The 22,003-nt window shown below is 40.3% G+C and overlaps 1 pseudogene across 1 annotated transcript in view; it reads left to right on the forward strand.

Annotated features, from left to right (window-relative positions):
- LOC306869862 (dynein axonemal heavy chain 2-like) overlaps positions 1 to 22,003 on the forward strand; it is a 183,453-nt pseudogene that overhangs the window by 61,822 nt on the left and 99,628 nt on the right. The window contains exons 16-25 of the transcript in view: positions 929 to 1,076; positions 1,419 to 1,610; positions 2,704 to 2,902; positions 5,237 to 5,384; positions 5,551 to 5,725; positions 9,519 to 9,682; positions 9,907 to 10,050; positions 10,924 to 11,027; positions 12,774 to 12,929; positions 18,916 to 18,998. The product of the transcript in view is annotated as a dynein axonemal heavy chain 2-like (transcript). The remainder of the gene's footprint in view (positions 1 to 928; positions 1,077 to 1,418; positions 1,611 to 2,703; positions 2,903 to 5,236; positions 5,385 to 5,550; positions 5,726 to 9,518; positions 9,683 to 9,906; positions 10,051 to 10,923; positions 11,028 to 12,773; positions 12,930 to 18,915; positions 18,999 to 22,003) is intronic.

A 22,003-nucleotide genomic window follows, 5' to 3' on the forward strand; every position in this document is an offset into this window, starting at 1 on the left:
CGAATTCACACTTGTACAATAGTTGCTGCGACACTCCTTTTCCAGCTCTTATAGTGACATAAACCACAAGACACTGGACAAGCTAGCAAGATCAAGATTCTGTTATATTTCGGCAACAAAAATAAAAATTGATTTTGAGACACATGATTCCATATTTGGAAACTTTCCTACATTAGAGTAACATTTACATACTTTTGTGATGAAACTTTACATGAGAACAGTCAAAACATTGTTGGGCTATCAACATGAAAATTGATGCAGTCTTCATTGACATAATTTGATTATTTGCATTTTTGTGAATAATTTTGTGAACAATTCCTGTTCGGTTCATTTACATATTTATTTCCTTAAAGCTGTGTTAATGTGTTCACTACAATAGGAAAAATACACAAAAAGTTTGGGGGAGGTTTAACAAATATTAAAAAAAAAGAAAAAAGAAAAAGTAAATATTTACAATTCAAAATAGCTTTAATATATTTAAAAAAATGTAACTAATTCCTGTGATGGCTTTAATTAATCCAGTCTACATTGTCACATGATCCTTCAAAAATTATATGCTTAAAGGCTGATTTGGTGATCAAGAAACATTTTTTTATGGTTCTTTGAATAAATATGTATATATTCTTTGAAAGTTCACAAAACAGTATTTATTTTCAACATAGATATTTGTAACATTACTCTGTTGCAAAATGTCTTTACTATCACTTTTGATCAATTTAATGTATCCTTGCTGAATAAAAGTATTAACAAAACATACTGATACCAAACTTTTGGGCTATAAATAAATCACAAAATTAATACCATTTAATTTTTGTTATCATTTGGCAGCCCTAGTTTGTTTTTAATGAATATAATGATTATAAATCGTTTCCCCCTGTTTGTTCCACAAATTGTTTTTCACTGTATATGTTTGTGTTTGTTTGTCCAGGTGGATTTCTCCCCTTCTCTCCAGAAACTGGCCCACATAGTGAACAGCATTAGCTCTCAGCTCATCAAGACCATGTCAGGGATCAAACGTCTGCCAGACCTGCTGACCCGCCAGCTCTCGCAGTGAAAACCTATCCACAGCATCATCGGTACACCATCTCCATCTCATTCGCCATATCCCCCCTACATTTACCATGTATGCCCTCTTTTTATTCCTCTTTCCTCACCTTCATGCCAACTCATATGAATTTCTTCTATGGGACACAAAATGAGAAATTATGAAGAATTGTATGGATCCACGCTCTTTATACAAAATCCTCCTTTTGTGGTCCACTGAATGAAGAAAGTGAATGACACATGGGTGACTAATTGATGATGAGAATTTTCATTTTTAGGTAAAAAAAAAATCCATTCACATCATAATTTGTGTAATGCTTAAAGTAATCAGCGGTTGTTTGAGATCAACAATGCTCCCTCTTTTTCTGTTTCAGAGCAAGATGAAGCGATCTGTAAGATCCAGGGAGCCATAGCTGCAGGAATGGTGACTAATGCATCTTACCTGCAGACCTACCTGAAGACCTGGGATAAACACAGAGAGATCTGGGAAATTGAAAAAGACGGCTTTATACAGCGCTACCAGCGCTCAACCCTACACTAACCTCCTTTGACGCTGACATAGCCAGGTCTGTAACTTTCCTTCATTCTCTTTTTTTAGAAGCAAAATACATTTTTAAGATTGTAAGCAGGGTCTAAATGGTCTAAAAAGTATGCGCTAGTAAGATTTGTGAGCTTATGAATTATTTGCAGTGCTACTAGTAAAATAAAAGTTTCTAAAGGATTCACCATGTTTCTCTCACCATCATACATGCATCTGTTTTCATTTAAAATGCATGAGTTGTGATAGCACACTAGAGCGCTGTGTTTGAGGTCACTTGAGAAACGATGTGATGGCCTTTCAGACTATTGACGTGTCTGTAGCACAGAGGTGCCAGTCCTGAGGGTAGGGTCAACATCTCTTCCTTATAGATTTGATCTGCACTCGCCAAATCGTTATCATGTCAACAATGGATGCTTGGGTGTGTGGATCAGAAAGTGAGTGTGGGCAGTGACTGTGAGACAGAGACTTTGTGTGTGATTGTGCATTAATGACCTTGTGCATGTTGGGAGGACACTTATGTGTTGCCTGCTGCCCCGTTAATGTTTTAATGGCGGTTTAAAGTTTTTTTCACATCAATTAATGCATGCACAGACAGATTTTATTTTAAATGATTATGTTAATGTAACTCCTTGCTTTATCTTCACACTCACAAAATCAAATGATGCTGAACACTGTTTTTTTCTTGAAAAACTAATTTAATTTACAGTAGGTATGTTGTACTGAGATGACAAATTAAATTGCTATTAATAGGGCAACCATTATGAGTGTCTTTGAACTCTTTTGAACTCCAGTTATATGCAAAATTGTTGCTTTCACAAAATACCATAGAGTGTTGCCATTTTGAAAACTTGCTTGATAATCACAAGGTGGTTTTTATTATATTATAATGGTAGTCATGGTAGAAATGTTTTTTTTTTTACACAACACCAAAAAATGTATTAAACCAAAATAAGACATTAAATGATTGGTAATCTTTGTTTAAGAAGGAGCACATCTCTTGTGTTAAAATGTACATAATATAATTTTTTATATATACATTTTCATTGTGCTATGGTTTAAGATTAGTTTCATGAGAATCATCTACTTCATTTATGCTCTGTCTCTCTCTCTTTGTGCAGATACACAGAGGTGGCGAATAACGTCCAGAAGGAGGAGACAGTGTTAAGTCTGCAGTTTGTGTTGCTGGACTGTTCTCCACTCAAATTCTCTGTTGCAACATTGTAACGAGTGGCAGAGCAAGTTCACACAGCTGCTCAGCCTTATGGCCAGTGCCAAACTAAAGGAATTGCACAGCTTCCTGCAGGAAAACGCTCTCAGGTGTGTGAGAGCTCTGTTCCAAAATCCTGCCTCGCTGACTGCTCTCTATATAAGCAGCTGGGATCCTAACTAAAATGAAACCTCAAAAGTGACCGATTTGAAATGCTCTTCATGGGCAACGACCCTTTTAATAGTCACTCATGCATGCCACAGCAGTTAACACCCCTCACGTGAAGAGCATATGAGACTCGACAAACCTCTCTGTTGATTCTAATAGAGTCTGGCATTAGCTTGTTGCTAAGCTAATGGCCTGCCACTCTAATGAATAGTTCAATCGACTAGCAAGAGAATATCGCGGAGATTCAGGGATGGGCTCTTTTGACTTGAGCCAGTGTTATTTTGATATCACTAACCAGGTTTCCATCCAAGGATTTTTTGGCGAAAAAATATTTAGCGCTTTAAAATGTTTACGATATAGCTGCTGGAAGTGCCAATTATCGATTAAATTCTGTCGACAAAATCTTTTTCCGTTTAACTTTAGCGCATAAATTCCATATCGATACTTCAAATGTCGCAAAAATTTGTTTGGAAACACTTTTTGTCGAGAAAAGGGGCTTTAACACAAATAAATGTGGTGTCACGTGACAGAATTAGCCTATAGGCAGCATCTGTGTTCATGGTGTTGCTCACGTTAAAGCAGCGTTTCCCTGTAGTTCAAAAGTGCATTAAATCATATTCATATTATTAAATTGTATCTAAGATTATTTTATACATGGTAAGAAACCTCTCAAACATACTTAATTTGGTGTTAGCAGGCTAGCCTACGTTTACATGATTATTATTATTATTTTTACAGTGCACTGTTCAGTTTAAATAGCCTGTAGTCCATGCCTTTCAGCTTGATCACCATAACCCCGTGATATTATGCCAAGCATATTTTGTTTTACATATTGGAACATGAAGTACAAAAGTTTAAATGAATTAGTTTTGGCTTGTTAGCTTCTTATATTTTTATTCTTGCTTTGTTCTGAGTTCTTTCTACCGTTAAATTTAAATGATTTGTTGTGGAGTGAGGGGAAATAAAATATTTTTTTCATGTTTCTTCGATATTTTTGGCTGATTGTATTTTATTATGATATGAAACCGCTGCGTTGTGAAGTCAGTAGGCTATGCTTAAATGCGCGCGAGGCGCCGGCACGATTGCTTGTTTATTTTTTTTCCCTTGTAAAAGTGGAAACAACTTGCACTAGCCTACTCCTTCATTTGTGGTCATATAAGAGTAGGACATTATTCAAAACTATTCAAAATATTTATTTTATTTGTGTACATTCACAATAAAAAACAAAACATACTTTTGTGAAATAAAGGAAAACTGCCGCTTTCTCAAGAGTGCATCACAAAAATGAACCGACATTCTGCATATAGACTGCTAATTGTTGCAGTTTTTTTTCTTTCGTTTTGTTAATTCATTAATTATTTAGAAAAATATATTTTGCATATGGGCCTGTTTCTTTTATATATAATAGCTTATGTTTTTGTCTGTTTGCAGAAGCGCTGCAGGTGCATGAATCCTCACGTTCATGTTGTTTATGCTGCTTTTTGCGTGTGTAAAATAAATCCCTGGAAAGCAAATTTAGGTGTTTGTAATGGGTCAAGCCACCTATCAATTTAAATGTAATTTAATTGTAATTTAACATAATCTTGTCGGTTAACGGTTAATATGGCTTAACGACCGTCGGTTAGGAGAAATAAAATAACTGAATGAATATTCCTATTTCCTATAAACATTAATCAGAAAAATGATAATAATACAATTGCAACTGTTTATGATCATTGCTTGATTATCAACAGTGCCCTATCTATATAGTCTATAACAAAGTACAAAAAAAAAAAAAACTCATGACACTTAATAAACATTATTTTATGTAGGCCTATACAATAATATAGGCTTTTTTTTATTTGTTTCAAATGGATGAAGAACAGCTAGCCTAGCCTATAATTTACACAATAGGATAAATTATGCATGGAAACAGCTCAAGGGCAAACTTTTTTTGCGATACACCAAAACTTATGCGACAATTAGTTTTTTTAGGGATGACGTCATTTTATCGGTAAAAGGCCAGTTGGATGGAAACAGGCTGTAGACAGCAAATTTCGCAAAGTTTTTTTTAATGCATATCTCTTTGTCGATAACAAAACAGTGCAAAATCTGGATGGAAACTTTATTACTGAGATACTGTTATAGTTTTTAATTAATATTTTGAATTGGCAGTAGTTTTTATTTCTGTTTTCATTTGATTGTAGTTAAAATTTTTGCAATTTTTAGCACTTGATTCAATAGGCATTAAATATTTACCATGCACATAGAATCATTGGCTGTGTGTGTGTTTTCAGGGTGTCTCAGACTCCGCCGGAGTTGGGAGAGAGTCTAAAACTTCTGGAAACTCTGCAGGCAGATCTGAGTAAAATAGAAAGTCAGATTCTACCCATCCACGAGCAGTTTGCCATCCTTGAAAAATACGAGGTTGCCGTCGACCCCGCTGTTAGTGTCGCGCCACACACACATACACTCCCTCAGGTGTTCCAGTCAAATCGTCTTCTAAATACACTTTCATCTCTTGCCTCCATTCCATATTTAACTGTGCTTTTATTTGACTCAGCACACTTAGATTTTCTTTTTCTCTTGCTCTTTCTTTCCATCTCTGTAGGTGTTGGAGATGCTGGAGGCTCTGAATTCAGACTGCGTGTGGTTCCAGCAGGTTGTGATTGACAGTGACATCATGTTGAAGAAACACAAATACATGATGAAGAGTGGGTTGATCCTCTCCTCTGAGGAGTTTAAGAAGAAGACGCAGTCTGCCCTGCAGAGCTTCAATAGCAATGGTGAACACACATACACATCAACGTGAGAGATTTGAATGTTACAGAATGGGAAAACACACAAACACGCGGTCAGCAGGATGACTGCCAATGCTGTCTCAGACCCTACTGTGAGCTTCACATCCCAGCATGCCTCTTTTTGTGTAGGTCAGTTCGCTACATGGGCGGCACCGTAGGCCTTTGCTTTCTGGGACCGTGGGTGTTCTGCGTGCTGGGGACTGCTGGGTAGAGCCATCAACCTCCCACATGCCCCACGGCACATCACAACCAATTAGCCTTGAGATAATGTTTCAGAACGCCATGGAGCCTCACCTACAGTAGAAGTGACCATCACGCTGACATCCTGCCCTTGACTGCACTCTCAGCCTGTCTGCCGCCCTGTTTCTTTCTTTCTCTCTCTCTCTCTCTCTCTCTCTCATTGTACTGTAATGCTGCTCCACCTCCTGCTGGTGTCTCTGCGCTGGTTATTCTCTGCTCTATTAAAAACGGGATTGAAAAATAATTTTTTCTGTCTCGGGCTGCCACCTCTTTTCACGAACAAAGTCACGTTGTGCCGAACTGTATCAAAGAGGACAGAATTTTCATCCTACTTTTCCTTCCCCCTTCTTTCATTCTTCCCTTTTTCTTGCACTTCTTTGCTCACTCGCTCCCCATCTCGTTTCCATTGTGTTTGCGTTACCTTGTGATCGTTGATAGCTCTGTGAAGTCTGTTGTTTTTCAGTTTGATCTCCTGCCATTCCTTCACTGTCTTTTTCTTCTGTTCTTCTCCTCCCAGTATGAGTCCAAAAGCCTTTCCGTCTTGATTCAGACAAAGTTAGAGTTTGGGCACAGCCGATTAACACGAAAGCTTTGCGCTAAATCAACACGTGGCAAACACACTCAACGCTCACCGTCATTATTTCCCACAACCCCAGAATTTCCGAATGTGGGCGGCAGCTGCTTAACTTGTTGAGAACGGCAGGATTGTTTGGATTGTTCCTGCAAACAATGGCGGGCTCCTTCAGGTTAATGAGGCCAGGAAGCAGCTTTGTGCAGGGAGAAATTTGTATTCAAGAGAGAGACAGTTTCAATAATATCATTCATTCAGTCCAAACACATACTACTGGCCCCTGCCAAGGTGCCCCTTCAAAATCTCATCTCCTGCTCTCCATGGAACCAGCGTGACTTTCCCTCTCAGATCCGGCACGGAGGAAAAATACAACATTGCATTTCTCAGCGCAGAGCCAATTAAACATGTATGATTGGTTGAAGTCTCCAAGGCAGATTTATCAAAAATTTAGTTTCAAGTTTATTTGTATAGCGCTTTTTACGATACAAATCATTGCAAAGCAGCTCTACAGGAAATTAAGTTTCCACAATATATTTATATATTGCAGAACCTTAATATATTTAACTTATGGCAAAATTTGGTAATTCTGTATGTTGTCTGAGCGTTGGCATCCTCTGAGGTCCTCTGAGGGGTTGGCATTATCTTTTCTCAGGTGTTCGGTCATCTCAGATCAGAGTGTGTCTGAACCCCGAACGTTATCAGGAAGGCTATTCCAGAGTTTGGGAGCCAAATGTGAAAAAGCTCTACCTACTTTAGTGGACTTTGCTATCCTAGGTACTACCAAAAGTCCAGAGTTTTGCGACCTTAGGGAGCGGGTTGGATTGTAGCGTGGTAGAAGACAAGTTAGGTACGCAGGAGCTAAAACATTTAGGGCCTTATAGGCAAGTAATAATATTTTGTAAATGATACAGAACTTAATAGGTAGCCAGTGCAGAGACTGTAAAATTGGGGTAATATTATCATATTTTCTTGACCTGGTAAGAACTCTAGCCGCTGCATTTTGGACTATCTATAGCTTGTTTATTGAAGATGCAGGACAACCAGCTAGCAGTGCATTACAATAGTCCAGTCTAGAGGTCATGAATGCATGAACTAGCTTTTCTGCATCAGAAACAGGTAGCATGTTTCGAAGCTTGGCAATGTTTCTAAGATGGAAGAATGCTGTTTTTATAACATGGGAAATATGATTTTCAAAGGACAAGTTTCTGTCTAATATAACACCCAGATTTTGGACTTTAGAGGACGTAACAGCGCATCCGTCTAGTTGCAAATTGTAATCCAAGAGATTCTGTGTAATGTTTTTGGGTCCAATAAGTAATATCTCTGTCTTATCTGAATTTAATAGGAGAAAATTATTGGTCATCCAATCTTTTACATTTTTTACACAATCTATTAGCTTAGATCGTTTAGAAGTTTGATCTGGTCTTGTTGAGATATATAGTTGAGTATCATCAGCATAACAATGAAAACTAATCCCGTATTTTCTAATAATATTACCAAGAGGCAACATGTATATTGAAAATAGCAGAGGACCTAGGACCGATTCTTGTGGTACTCCATACTTTACTGGTGATAATTGAGATGACTCCCCATTTAAATGAACAAAGTGGTAGCGATCGGACAGGTAGGATCTAAACCATCTTAAAGCCTGCCCTTGAATACCAGTATAGTTTTGTAATCGATCTATGAGTATGTCATGGTCTATACTCTATAGTGTTGAACGCAGCACTAAGATCAAGTAATACTAGCAATGAGATGCAGCCTTGGTCTGAAGCAAGAAGTATTTGTAATTTTAACAAGTGCAGTTTCTGTACTATGATTGGGCCTGAAACCTATCTGAAATTCTTCATAGAGATCATTTTTTGCAAGAAGCAGCACAATTGAGCAGACACAACTTTTTCTAAAATTTTAGACATAAACGGAAGATTTGAAATGGGTCTGTAATTTGCCAGTTCATTAGAATCTAGTTGTGGTTTCTTAATAAGAGGCTTAATAACCACCAACTTGAATGGTTTTGGGACGTGACCTAAAGATAACGATGAGTTAATAATACTGAGAAGCGGTTCTTCTGCTACAGGTAACAACTCTTTCAGTAGTTTAGTGGGTACAGGATCTAATAAACAAAAATTTAGCACATTTTAACATTTGCTAATTAGATTTTCTTTACGTTTTACTCAGGCACAACGGAGAGAGAGAATGGGCGTAATCAAACCTCTCAACACCCGTGCTCCTGAATTCGTTCTGCTCCAGCGACGCACTTCAACATATGCTAAATGCTTCAGTAAATCAGACTTTACACAAATATTGACTGGAGAGCCCCGATGGATCTTCTCATGCTGCTTAATGGCTCGCCTTAATGCTGAATTGTGTAAATGTGTGTTTTTTGTAATTGCCGGAGATGCAAGTGTGTGACTTAGCCAGTGTATTTGATGGAATCCATTATAAACGCTGACAGACGTAAACAGTCGCGCCTATAAACATATCACAGAGGCCTCTGGGGCAGATAATGGGCCCTGCTGCTGTCTGTGTGAATACATTTCTGTGTGTTACTGTAAATGTTGTGTGTTGTCGTCCTGAGATGAATGAGGCGCTTTTCAAAAGATCAAATATCTCGTAAATCAAAGCTGTCGCAAGTGCGCGTGGATCGTGGGAGTCCGGGCTTGTGAGCTGAGCTGGGTCTGAGCCAGAACTCACACTCTGCTCAGGAAAGAGACCTACTGACCTGCTGAGCTCCCAACTGTGAAACCACATTAATAGCACATCGTGAGAAACATGCTCACTTTGCTAACTTTCTGGCCAATAAGAATCCATTGAGCTTTTTTTAGAGCGACAAGCTGCTCTCTGGGGAAATGACAGCTGAATGTGCAGTTTTTTAATCATTAACCATATGCATCTGTGTGCTTGTGTGTGTGGTCTTATCTTTGTCTTCATGTATATGATCTTATTTGTGTGTATATGTATGTGCAGGTCCATTTGGCAGCAGTGTAGCCCCAGATCCTGCACTGCAGCAGGTGTCAGAGCTGCGTGCCCAGTTGGAGACTCTTAAAGAAGAGCAGCAGAACATACGCTATGGTCTCAACATCTTTAATATTGAACAACCAGCCTCTAAAGACATCCTCACTCTTGAGAAGGTGCCTATTCACTGCTGTTACAGTAATAAAAACCTTTCTTCGTACAATACATCACAGACACACAACACAAAGCAGCACAACAGAGCGCAAACTGGCTAAGGGCGATTCATTGGTCCTGCGTGACAGCAAATTGAACAATATTGATACTGTTGGTGAAGGTCACTTCTGGTTCAGTATGCACTGATGTTTAGATTGTGTTTGTGTGTATGTGTGTGTGTTTGTAGGATACGAATTACCTGCAGCAGGTATGGGAAATTGCCCAGCAGTGGGAGGCTCTGTGGGACGAGTGGAAGGGGGGTCATTTGGCCTCTCTACAGACCTCCCAGACCATGTTCAAGAGACTCCACACACTCAGAAGAGAGTTCAAGGCAAGCCAGCGCAAAACACATCCTATACCTTTGGTGGTAACTCAACTTTAGTCAGTTCCATGGCTAAACTGACATTTATGGGAGTTTCCAATAAACAATGTTAGTCTTCAGAATAGTACAGAATTTGTTTAGGCTATGTAGTTTTATGACAATTACACAAAAAAATTGTAAAACATAACACTAATACAATACATAAATATTAAGTATATAAAAAAAAATGCATAAAAAATATATACTTTTTTTTTTTATTACGTTTTTTTTTATGTAATTTTTTATTTTTACACTTTGATTTGCTAATATACCTGGAAGTTATGCACGTGTTTCATCGTTTTCAGCACAGATTCTTGTTTCTTTCCAGGTGTGGTACTATGTATAATATATAAAAATAATACAAATATTACTTGTTAATATGCATTTTTAATTTTAAATTTAATTAAGCACCACTATGAACAGGTAGAGTACTAAGACCTTCACATAAAAAACTAGCAGCCATCAGGACCCACTTAACTGTTATCAGCGGCGTCAGTGATGTCTCAGCCTCGCACTCATCTTCTACTGTACTCACACACATACTGATGCTACTTCATTAGGGTCCAGCAGAGACTCTCATTTCTTCGTTTCTCTTTGTAACTGTGATAAAAGCCCTTTTGTGTAGCTAATTACCCTTTAAAGCTAATTTAGCTTCTCTTCTCACCAGCCTCTCATTATCCTGACATTTAGCTTTAAGCAGATTAGAAACACCTGCTTAATTCAGACCCTTTGGGTGCTTTTCCACTGACAGGAGATCAGTCCATCACAACACAGCACTCAGCATTTTACACTGCAGCTTGCAGTGGGATCCTGACTATTCCAAATGTGTGTGTGTTCTTTCAGGACAAACACTGGGAGGTTGCGGACGTCTCTAAGAGCAGGATCGTGCAGTTTAAGAAAATCATCCCACTGATCACAGACCTCAGAAATCCAGCCATGAGAGAGAGGTGGGTGTCTCTCTCACGCACACACACACACACACACACACACACACACACACAAAGACACACACATGAATCAGTGTCCTCAGCATAATGAAGTGTCATTCTCACACTAATCCTCCTTATCAAGAGTGGTTCCTGACAAAATGACACTGTCGTCTTTCATGTTGTCTCTTCTGTGCACAATCTCTCTTTGTAACTTCTCTCTGTTTGGGATATTGCCCTCTGTAGTTTGTGACCTGAGGTCTGCTGTAAAGTCTGACTGTGATAATCATCAGCGGCAGAGTTTGCTGTTCTAGGATCAGCTGTAATCCCACACCTTGATAGCCAGCCCTCAATTACAACTCGTCACCTCTCTCTTTTCTATCACGCAGAGCGTTTGTGCACTCCGGCGCCATCCCTGCCGAGAGAAACGTGACGTTTTCCGCTCTTCATTTTTCTTCTGCGCTGTCATTCGCTCCCTAAGCCATCTGATTTGATCTGGCATTCCCAAAACAACAGCCCATCGGCCCCAATCAGGCGTGCTACAACAGCTCTGTTGGAGATGGCAGATACAGGCCTCACGTTCCCCTGATGACAGTCGGCTAATCACACTGATGTAACCCTCTGAAAGATCTCTGTTAGCGTCTCCCGCTGGCCGGTGCTGCACATCGGGGAAGCAGATGAAAATAAACAGAGCTCCAGCCTCAGAAGTCCATGACCGACAGAATGGGAGACAAGAGGAGCGAAAGAAAAACAGGCATTCGTAGGAGAGATCGCATCCCAGAATGCTCGGGCCCGATCTCAGATGGGCCAGTCATTGGCAGGATGTTTTTTTGAAATAGCGGTGTTGTGTTTTGTTGTGGATCAGATGTACTGACGGTCTCTGTGGATTTATTTGAGAGAAGACAACAAGCTGTGCATCATGGCTGCGGGATCTCTCACAGGAGAATTCAATCCTTGCGCTGTCGCCGCCTGTCACACCTGTTTATTATGACAAAATCTGACCGTCAACATGACCAGTCTTTTGTGACAGAGCAGCGCAGTGGACTGTTTTTCTTCAGCTCTTGAAATATTCCAAAGAACACGCATTGTTTGTAATTTTAGCTTAGGAATTTTGTTTCACACCTTTAATCAATGAATTACTAACAACATTTCTCCTAACGGCCTACACAATAGCGCTGTTTCAAAACCTATTGGGCTGTATAAGCATGTATATATAGACATATTGACATATGTAAACATTGGATAAGATCATTTATTTTTAATTACAACTTTTTCTTACATATACAGTATAATACTGAAAATTATACATACATACATACATACATATATACATATATATATATATATATATATATATATATATATATATATATATATATATATGCATTAGAATGTATTAGAACTTTTTAATGATTTAAAAAGAAATACTTTTCCTCCATCATGTATTTATCTGTTATTGTATTTCAACGCAATGTATTCTGAGATTGTCTTTTCTATGAAGGTTACATGCAAGTTTAGAATTTGGACAAATTTCAGGAGGCAGCATAATTAAATTCCTTTTGGAAAAGCCTTCATCTCAGAAACTGTGTCTATGTTGTCTTAAAATGCTGGCCCGTAAGCAGCTCATTAGGTTTTGGAATAGATCAAATGGCTTTGATAAAAGGTTTTTCCACCCTATGAGCTCAGATTCATGTCTGTGTCAATGTCAAAGCGTCTTGGCCAGTCAGATTTTATCTTCAAAAGATGGTGTGGATCTGTTTATTTTAGACATTGGGATCAAATAAGGCAAGAAGTGCAGCAAACATTTGACCCGACCAGTGCAGACTTCACTCTGGAGAAGATTGTGGCTTTGGGTCTGGACCACATGCAGAGCGGATCAGTGACATATCAGGAGCGGCCAGCAAAGAGCTCTCAATAGAACACGTAAGATAGCCTTCGTCAGAACTCTCTCTTTCTCATTTGGGCTAATTTATTTCCTTTTGTCACTTCAGACTGGAAAAGATTCTTCAGTGAAAGATTTTAGAGTTAATAAGAAAAGTTCTTTTCTGAAACGAAAGGGCAACAAAGAACCCATTTTCTCATTGGTTTTGCCACTGTGTATGGTTTATTCAAATTTAGTTGTTAGGTTCTTCAGATCAGAGTATTGGATTTGGGGTTTTTTTTAAGCAAAATATAAATTGTCCCTGATCCTTCGAAGGAGTTTTTGAAAATGTACTTTTACTGATTAATGCACTTAAATCATTGTGAAAACCTGAAAGCCAAATTATAACATTATAAGTGGACCTCATAGGGAAAAATTAAATGATTAAAAAGCATATCATATGATTCAGAAAGTGTGAAGCTGTAAAACCCTTTCGATTATAACTGGAACCTTTATTTTTAAGAGTGTCTTCCTTATTCACTTTTGTTTCTATCTCTTTTGTCTCTGTGTAGGACTGTAAGTTCATCAAGGTTCAATTCTCTCTGCTCCTCTCACAGTGCATAAGCTCCTCAGAGGTTCGGTATGTTAAAGAGAAAAGAAAAGTCACTGTCAGGAGGATTATGGTCAGAGGTCGGGTTTAGAAGGTCAAAGATGATATCCTCAGGGTGACATCCGGTAGTCAGACCGAACCCAGCAGAGAATCATAGCAGAGAGCCCCAGTCTAAGAGGCTGTAGTGCAGATGTGGTTTTCATTAGTCAAACAGTTTGAATGTAAAGTCAGTAGTGTTCATGAGTACAAAGCTATCAGACTGCTCTAGGGTTATACTACAGTCAGATTTTAATTTTTTTGAAAACAAAGGCCTGTCTCACATATTGCATTTGTGGCACTACAGGCACATTTATTTGGATCCCATTTGGTGTCCACATTACAGCATTTCAGCACATGAGCAGCAATAAAAGTAGCACTTCAGTGCTAAGTTTTGTTTTACTGCATGTCATTACTGGTTTCTGTCTCAGAGTAAAAAATAAAAAAAGGTAAATTAAATAATCATATTATGACATAAGTCACTATTATGAATAATATTTACAATTTACAACTTTTAAAATCACATTGAGTGAATTAAAGTCACAATCACAAGATATCAAGTCGCAGTTAACTTTTTTACTCTACTGCTCTGATGTTTAGTTTTTTAAGAAGTTAATGTTTTTATTTAGCTTGAAAGCAATAAATTAAAACACCTTTACAAAGTTATAACATTAACATTAGTTATAAAATTAAATTCTCTTAAATTTCTATTAATCAAAGAATCCTAAAAAAATACATAGTTTTCCTCAAAATTATTAAGCATGCATATGTATAAATTACATTCTAAAATATTTTCAAATACGAAAGTTATTTTAAATTGTAATAATATTTCACAATATTTAACAAATTTTGCTGTCAGGTTCTGTGCTCTGTTATGCCTTAGATTCACCACTTGATGGTGCTATTTTCCCTGAGTTTCCTTGTCTCTGCTAATTAGGATTATTAGTTCCAGCCCTGACTAGTTTCCACTGCATAGTACGGCACGGTACAGTTCAGTACGGCACACTTTTGAGGGGTTTTCCACTGGGTACAGTACCTGGTACCTGGTACTTTTTTAGTACCACCTCGGCCGAGGTTCCAAGCGAGCCATACCATTACTAAAATGTGACGTGTAGACCCTGCTGATCACTGATTGGCCGGAGAGAATCATCTCTGCCTGCGTCATTGAACTTGCAGCACGAGACACAACAGACCCGCTAGATTTAAATCAGCACAGCCAGAGAAGGATCGAATGCAACTGTTTTGAATGGGCGCACCTTTTTAACAACCAAAAATGGCTGTTTCGTTGTCTGTTGAGGAAGTACAGACTGTCCTCTGGTTGATAGCCGAGGAGCGGATCCAGTGAGAGTTTGATGGAGCGACGCGGAATTAAAAAGTTTTTCAGGAGTCACGGCAGTAGAGGCAGCACGAATATAATGACATGTGCCGTGCTGTTCTGAACCGTGCCGAGTCGTACAAAATAAAAAAGCGCCATATGTGGTCTTTTTTTTGTCACTCTTGCTTGGTTATTTGAACTATGCTGGTGCCTCTGGCTTCTCTGTAAGTTTACTTCAGTTTCCTTTTGAGAGGATTTTTGCTCTTTGGAGTACTTTATTTTTTGGAACTGTCTATTGTTTCCAAGACCAGATTTTTGTTGGGGATTGTATGCTAAGACCTTTTGTTTTTGCTCTTGGCAATAAATAACAAATTTTTTGTGACTTTTTTTTTGGTGTGCTTTGGATTTGGGTCCAATACCCCTCTGTGTAACAGTGGTAGAGCATCACACTACGGCACCGGAGACCTGGGTTCGAGTCCCGGTCCTGACAGAATAACCAAGCCATCACATGGACCCAGCCGAGTCCTCCGCTAAGGACCTTTTGGGAGTGGTTGCTCAGCATGAGGCCACGGTTAAGCACCATGAAGCAGCTCTGTCACAGCAGGAGGCACTCATGGAGAAACGCTCCCACCTACTTTCTGATCTCACGACCTCAATGCGCCACTTGTTTGAGAGACTGCCCCAAGCCCCGGACCCTGCTCCTGCTCCCACACCTGCCACCTCTTCTGCTGGTGCAGTTCCCCCATCAGTTGAACCTCGCCTACTCCCTCCTCAACGGTTCTCTGGAGATCCTAAAGCATGTGAGGGATTTTTGACCCTTACATTCCAGTTGCAGCCGTCCACCTTCCCCTCTGACCGGGCCAAGATTGCTTATGTCCTTACCCTCCTGGCAGGTAAGGCCTTGGTCTGGGCCACGGCTGTCTGGAATGCCCAAGCCTCCCTGTTGCACTAGTTACTCTTCTTTTAAGGGAGAGTTTAAGCGGGTATTCTATCATCCCCTCTCCGGTTGACAGGCTTCTAAGCAGCTTCTAACTCTTCGCCAGAGAACTCACAGTGCAGTGGAATATGGCATCCAATTTCGTACGTTTTGAGAACGGGCTCTCGGAGGAGCTCAAGGATGAATTGGCTACCCGAGATCCAGTGTACTCTCTGGAGAGGCTTATCGATCAGGTCATTCTGTTGGATAGTCACCTGAGACAAAGACGGACACGTAGACCTAACACTCCTTCTACTCAGTCCTTCCGCCAGCCTTTTACCTCGGGTTCTGTACCCCTTGAGTCTCCATAGCCCATGCAACTAGGCAGAACCCGGTTGTCCACCCAAGAACGAACTCTCATGTCCTGAGTTGAAGGAAAATGCCCAGTCCCGAGCAGGAGGGGGAGAGCTGTCTCGGGAGTAACCCAGTTAGTCTCTCCAAGGAACACTGGTTTGTTCCTGCCAGTCACTCTCGAGAGCGGGGGCAAGCTACACCAGTTGCAGGCCTTAGTGGATTCTGGGGCCGCAGGAAATTTTATGGACATTGCCATGGCTTCCTGTCTCCAAGTGCCTGTTTAACCCTCTGTCCTCCCCTCTGAAAATCATTGCTTTGGATGGCAGATCCATTGCCCCTGGGTCTGTTACCAAGATTACCAATCCCCTCACTGTCTCTGTATCTCATCATCTTGAGAGTATGGCTTTTCATTTAATCAGCTCCCCTGAATTACCCATAATCTTAGGACACCCCTGGCTCACGCGTCACAACCCCCAAATCAACTGGTCAAGCGGGGAGGTTTTGAGTTGGGGGTCACTGTGCCAAGACTCGTGCCTAAAGAGTCCTAGGATTATTCCCGAAGACCTCAAGTCCATTGACCTTTCCAGAGTTCCCTCTGAGTATCATCACTTACAGTCTGTGTTCTGCAAAGAAAAAGCCAAGGTCTTGCCCCCCCACAGACCTTATAATTGCACTATCGAGCTGCTGCCTGGTTCATGCCCTCCTCGAGGACGCATCTTTTCCCTATCCTTGCCTGAGCGGAGAGCTATGGAAGCGTATATCAATGAGTCTCTTGCTGCTGGGATCATTAGACCATCCACATCTCCCGCTGGAGCTGGATTTTTCTTTGTTGGGAAAAAAGATGGTGGGCTCCGACCCTGCATTGATTATAGAGCTTTCAATCAGATCACTCCCACTCATGACTTCTGCTTTTGAGTTGCTTCAAGATGCCAAGATCTTCTCCAAACTTGACTTTTATCAGGCCAGGGGATGAGTGGAAAACTACTTTTAACACTCCTTCAGGGCATTTATGAATACCTTGTTATGCCCTTTGGCCTCACTAACGCCCCTGCTGTTTTCTAAGCCCTTATTAATGACGTGCTCCGGGACATGCTCAACAAGTTCGTTTTTGTCTACCTCGATGACATTTTGAATTTTTCAAGATCCCTTCAAGAGCATGTGAGTCATGTCTGAAAGGTTTTGGGACAGCTTTTAGAGAACCACCTCTACGTCAAACCTGAGAAGTGTATATTATTATATTATATTATTGTATTAAATTATGGCTGTTATCGGAAGAAATACGCAATGTAGTAAACCAGCAGTCACTTTATTTTCGGAGCTGTTACACAGCAGAAATGCCTTTAGTGTACAAGCACATGCTACTGTTGCAGACACAGGGTGTGTGAAACAGGCCTATTAGTCGACTGGTTTACAGTTCTACTTTAGACTTGAAAAGGAAAATTTCCTGGACTGTGTTCAGTAATAGTGCAGTACAGAATGAGCGCAGTGCTGCTGGAGGCGTCTGTCCCCAGGCTGCAGTCACAGGTCATGTGTGGCAGCCACAGGAGAAATGAGCCTTGCGCTTAATTTCCTTCAGCACAGCCTTTACTGCCCCTGCAGAGGAGAGCTGCCCTGTCCAGCTGTCAGACTGTGGGAGGCTGTACTCCTCCCCTCTTCCCTCTCTCCTACTTTCTTCCTTTCTTTCTTCTCGCTTTCAGCCCAGGGAGATTCCCAGACGTTCTGCTCTACGCTCGCAGAGGTTACAACAACACAGCTTTGGTTCGAGAGCGGCAATGGGAGAGCAAACCCTCATAACCCCCAAAGCACAGAGCGGTTCACCTAGAAGTCACTCGCAGAGAGAGAAGAAGAGAAAGACAGATAGGGTGTAAATGAGAAGCATCGTTGGCATGGTGCACGTCTGGTGTTTCTGGAAAGACCCCATCTCTGATGTTTATTTGGGGGGAACTTTGCAGGGGCCACGATTAATGATATTTTCCCCTAACAACCTCACAATATAGGTGGCTCCCTTTTTTTTAGCTCTAAAGGTGTGGTCACGTGTAATTTTGGCCAAATTTTGCAGACAAAAATGATTCATTGTCTGTTGCTAATAGTATAGCGATGTATGATTTACAGCTCATACAGAAGTTACTTTTAAACTAAACAGCTTTATGTTGACTACAACAAAATCCTGCCTAAAAAGGCAGCTCACATTTTGAGAAAAAACTTGAGCATTTAGATAGGTAGGTTGCAAAATAGATTTTGAAACATTTTGTTTCATTTTATGTTCAGCTATTGAATCTCTAAATGCTCCTATGATGCCAAAAATGCTTTGTATGTGTGCAGATCTCTAGGTTTGAAAAAACAACCAGTGTTTAAATGTTTGAATGCACTTATGATGGCCAAAAATGTTGTCTAGTTTGACAGCGCACTATATTTGAAGCGTAGCAAATGTTCGGACATGTCTGTGAAATTTTGTCTAGGTGAGCAGCTCACTGGGATTTAAAAGACAGCTAGTGTTTAAATGTTTGAATGATGTCCAGAAATGCTGTCTAGGTAGGCTGCTTGCTTGGTTTTAAAATATGTACAGTAAATGAGAAGTGTCATTGGCACATGTCTGGTGTTTCTAGAAAGACTCCATCTATGACGTTTATTGTGGGGGGAACTATGCAGGGGCCCCAATCAATGATCTTTCCCTGTCACTAGCAGTCTAACATCCCCACGAGACCGATGGCTGCCCTTCCAGCTCTAATACAATGTGGCGTTCAGTGCTGAGGTGAAATGTGTCTGGAAAGATTAGTGCTAACATTAAAAAGCCTAATGCTGACCTCTGATTCACAGACACTGGAAGGCATCACGAAGACATGGGAGGAAACGTCCCTGGACATCACACCCTACAAAGACAAAGGTCACCACAAACTGTGGTGAGGAGCCAGAGGTTCCAGAAGGTCAAATGTCAAAAGGTTGCAGAGGTGCTCAATAAGCAGAATCTTAAAAAGATGATAATGATGATTCAGCTTCCTGAGGTGGTAGATATTTTCTGTAAGTCCCTGGCTTGAGGACCTATTCACACAACAGTTGATGCAACTAAACTAAGTATTACTAAGTATGTTTAGCAACTAAGTATTTTATTTTCACAATAGATTTCATTTGCAGCATAATTCCCTTCAGAAAAATAAAACACAAGAACAAAGTTAACAAAACAAAAAAAAGTTCACATAGTGAATGTCTGAAACACTTATCAAGTCTTCCCTAGCAGCTTACTACAACCTACAGCTTCCACCAGCAGATTTTCTATCCTAATTGGGGAGTTGTCCTAATTGACTTTGCCTAATTGATATATTGTTTTTTTTTGTTGTTGTTTTTTTACTGAGATTTAATTTTCCCATAACTTTCATGCTTGTCCAGTCGAGGGGTAATTGCTAAATTGTTTTTTTTTGGCAGACTCCCTGTCCACCTAGGGACTGTTTCATCCATGCTGTTACACCACCGTAATGTGAATATATTAGTGCCAAAAACAAGCCATAGCCTAAAAAACACCATTTCTCAACATGATGGAGCGCCCTGCTGCAGGGGAGAAACGCCACGCGTGAGGAGCCAGTAACTCCACATTATCATATTACTCTGTGTGACACAGAGAAAGAACGAGTAAATGAGACAAAACACTGGCTGTGTTTTAAAACCTAGTGAGCCGCCTACTGCCTACTGGACAGAAATTTGGGCATTACAGGCATATTTTTGCTCACTAGGTTTTGAAAGACAGCCAGTGTTCGAATGGACCTTTGATATCCAAAAATTCTGGCTAGGTATGTAGCTCAGTAGGTTTTGAAACACATCCAGTGTTTAAATGCACCTTTGATGCCCAAAAACGCTGTCTAGGTGGGCAGTTCACCAGGGTGTGAATCGCAGCCACCGGCCGGACAGTATCGCTCTCTCAGAGTCCGGTTCAAATCCGTGTTTGACAGCAAGCCATGTTTTAATACACAGACTGAATAGCTTATCAATGCCAGGGCACCTTGAGCTCTGACACAAACATAATTACTATCAATCTCCTTAGAGAGCAGGACTCAGAATGGCTGCTTTAAGCCTTCTGGGCAAACAAGTCATGGGTCCAATAAAGAACATAAACTGACTGTCTATGAATGAATAAATATTAGCGGGAAAATATGTTGTTATTGCACTGCCAAATGTAGAGAGCGCATTTTTGTAGCGCGAAAGTAGATTAATATAATGCGCGAGCGCGAATCTCCCTGCTCTGGCACTTAAAACGTGTCTCTCCTCTTGCTCAAGTGTGCATGTGTGCACTCAAACTTTGTCCTGTGCACTCGCACATCTCTCCGTGCTCTTGCGCTAGATATTCTTTTCACTCCTGAATTAAACATCAAAAGTTATCAACCAATTCAGATTTTTCTACGACTGACCCGATGAAAATACTAGGCCTACGTGAAGAGGGAACTGGTCCTGGAATTTCTCTACAATTTAATCATATTTAGTCTTATCAAATGTATATTAGAAATGGCTAGGAATCGGGTGCTTGGATGATTTATTAAAAAAGAAAAAAAAAAAACTAGTTTGTCTAATTGTTTGGTCAAACCCCTCTGAGCGATTTATCTAAACAAATAAACAAACAAAAAAGTATATGATTCTTAAAATTCATGGGTTGAAATATATATATATTTCAGGGACGGATATACAGGTGCTGGTCATAAAATTAGAATATTATGAAAAAGTTGATTTATTTCAGTAATACCATTCAAAAAGTGAAACTTGTATATTAGATTCATTCATTACACACAGACTGATATATTTCAAATGTTTATATCCTTTAATTTTGATGATTATAACTGACAACTAATGAAAGTCCCAAATTCAGTATCTCAGAAAATTAGAATATTGTGAAAATGTTCAACATTGAAGACACCTGGTGCCACACTCTAATCAGCTAATTAACTCAAAACACCTGCAAAAGCCTTTAAATGGTCTCTCAGTCTAGTTCTGTAGGCTACACAATCATGGGGAAGACTGCTGACTTGACAGTTGTCCAAAAGACGGCCATTGACACCTTGCACAAGGAGGGCAAGACACAAAAGGTCATTGCTAAAGAGGCTGGCTGTTCACAGAGCTCTGTGTCCAAGCACATTGATAGAGAGGCGAAGGGAAGGACAAGATGTGGTAGAAAAAAGCAATAGGGATAACCGCACCCTGAAGAGGATTGTGAAACAAAACCCATTCAAAAATGTGGGGGAGATTCACAAAGAGTGGACTGCAGCTGGAGTCAGTGCTTCAAGAACCACCACGCACAGACGTATGCAAGACATGGGTTTCAGCTGTCGTATTCCTTGTGTCAAGCCACTCTTGAACAAGAGACAGCGTCAGAAGCGTCTTGCCTGGGCTAAAGACAAAAAGGACTGGACTGCTGCTGAGTGGTCCAAAGTTATGTTCTCTGATGAAAGTAAATTTTGCATTTCCTTTGGAAATCAAGGTCCCAGAGTCTGGAGGAAGAGAGGAGAGGCACATAATCCACGTTGCTTGAGGTCCAGTGTAAAGTTTCCACAGTCATTGATGGTTTGAGGTGCTATGTCATCTGCTGGTGTTGGTCCATTGTGTTTTCTGAGGTCCAAGGTCAACGCAGCGTCTACCAGGAAGTTTTAGAGCACTTCATGCTTCCTGCTGCTGACCAACTTTATGGAGATGCAGATTACATTTTCCAACAGGACTTGGCACCTGCACACACTGCCAAAGCTACCAGTACCTGGTTTAAGGACCATGGTATCCCTGTTCTTGATTGGCCAGCAAACTCGCCTGCCCTTAACCCCATAGAAAACCTATGGGGTATTGTGAAGAGGAAGATGCAATACGCCAGACCCAACAATTCAGAAGAGCTGAAGGCCACTACCAGAGCAACATGGGCTGTCATAACACCTGAGCA

Source organism: Barbus barbus (genome assembly GCF_936440315.1).
Source record: "Barbus barbus genome assembly, chromosome: 1".
NCBI lineage: Eukaryota > Metazoa > Chordata > Actinopteri > Cypriniformes > Cyprinidae > Barbus > Barbus barbus.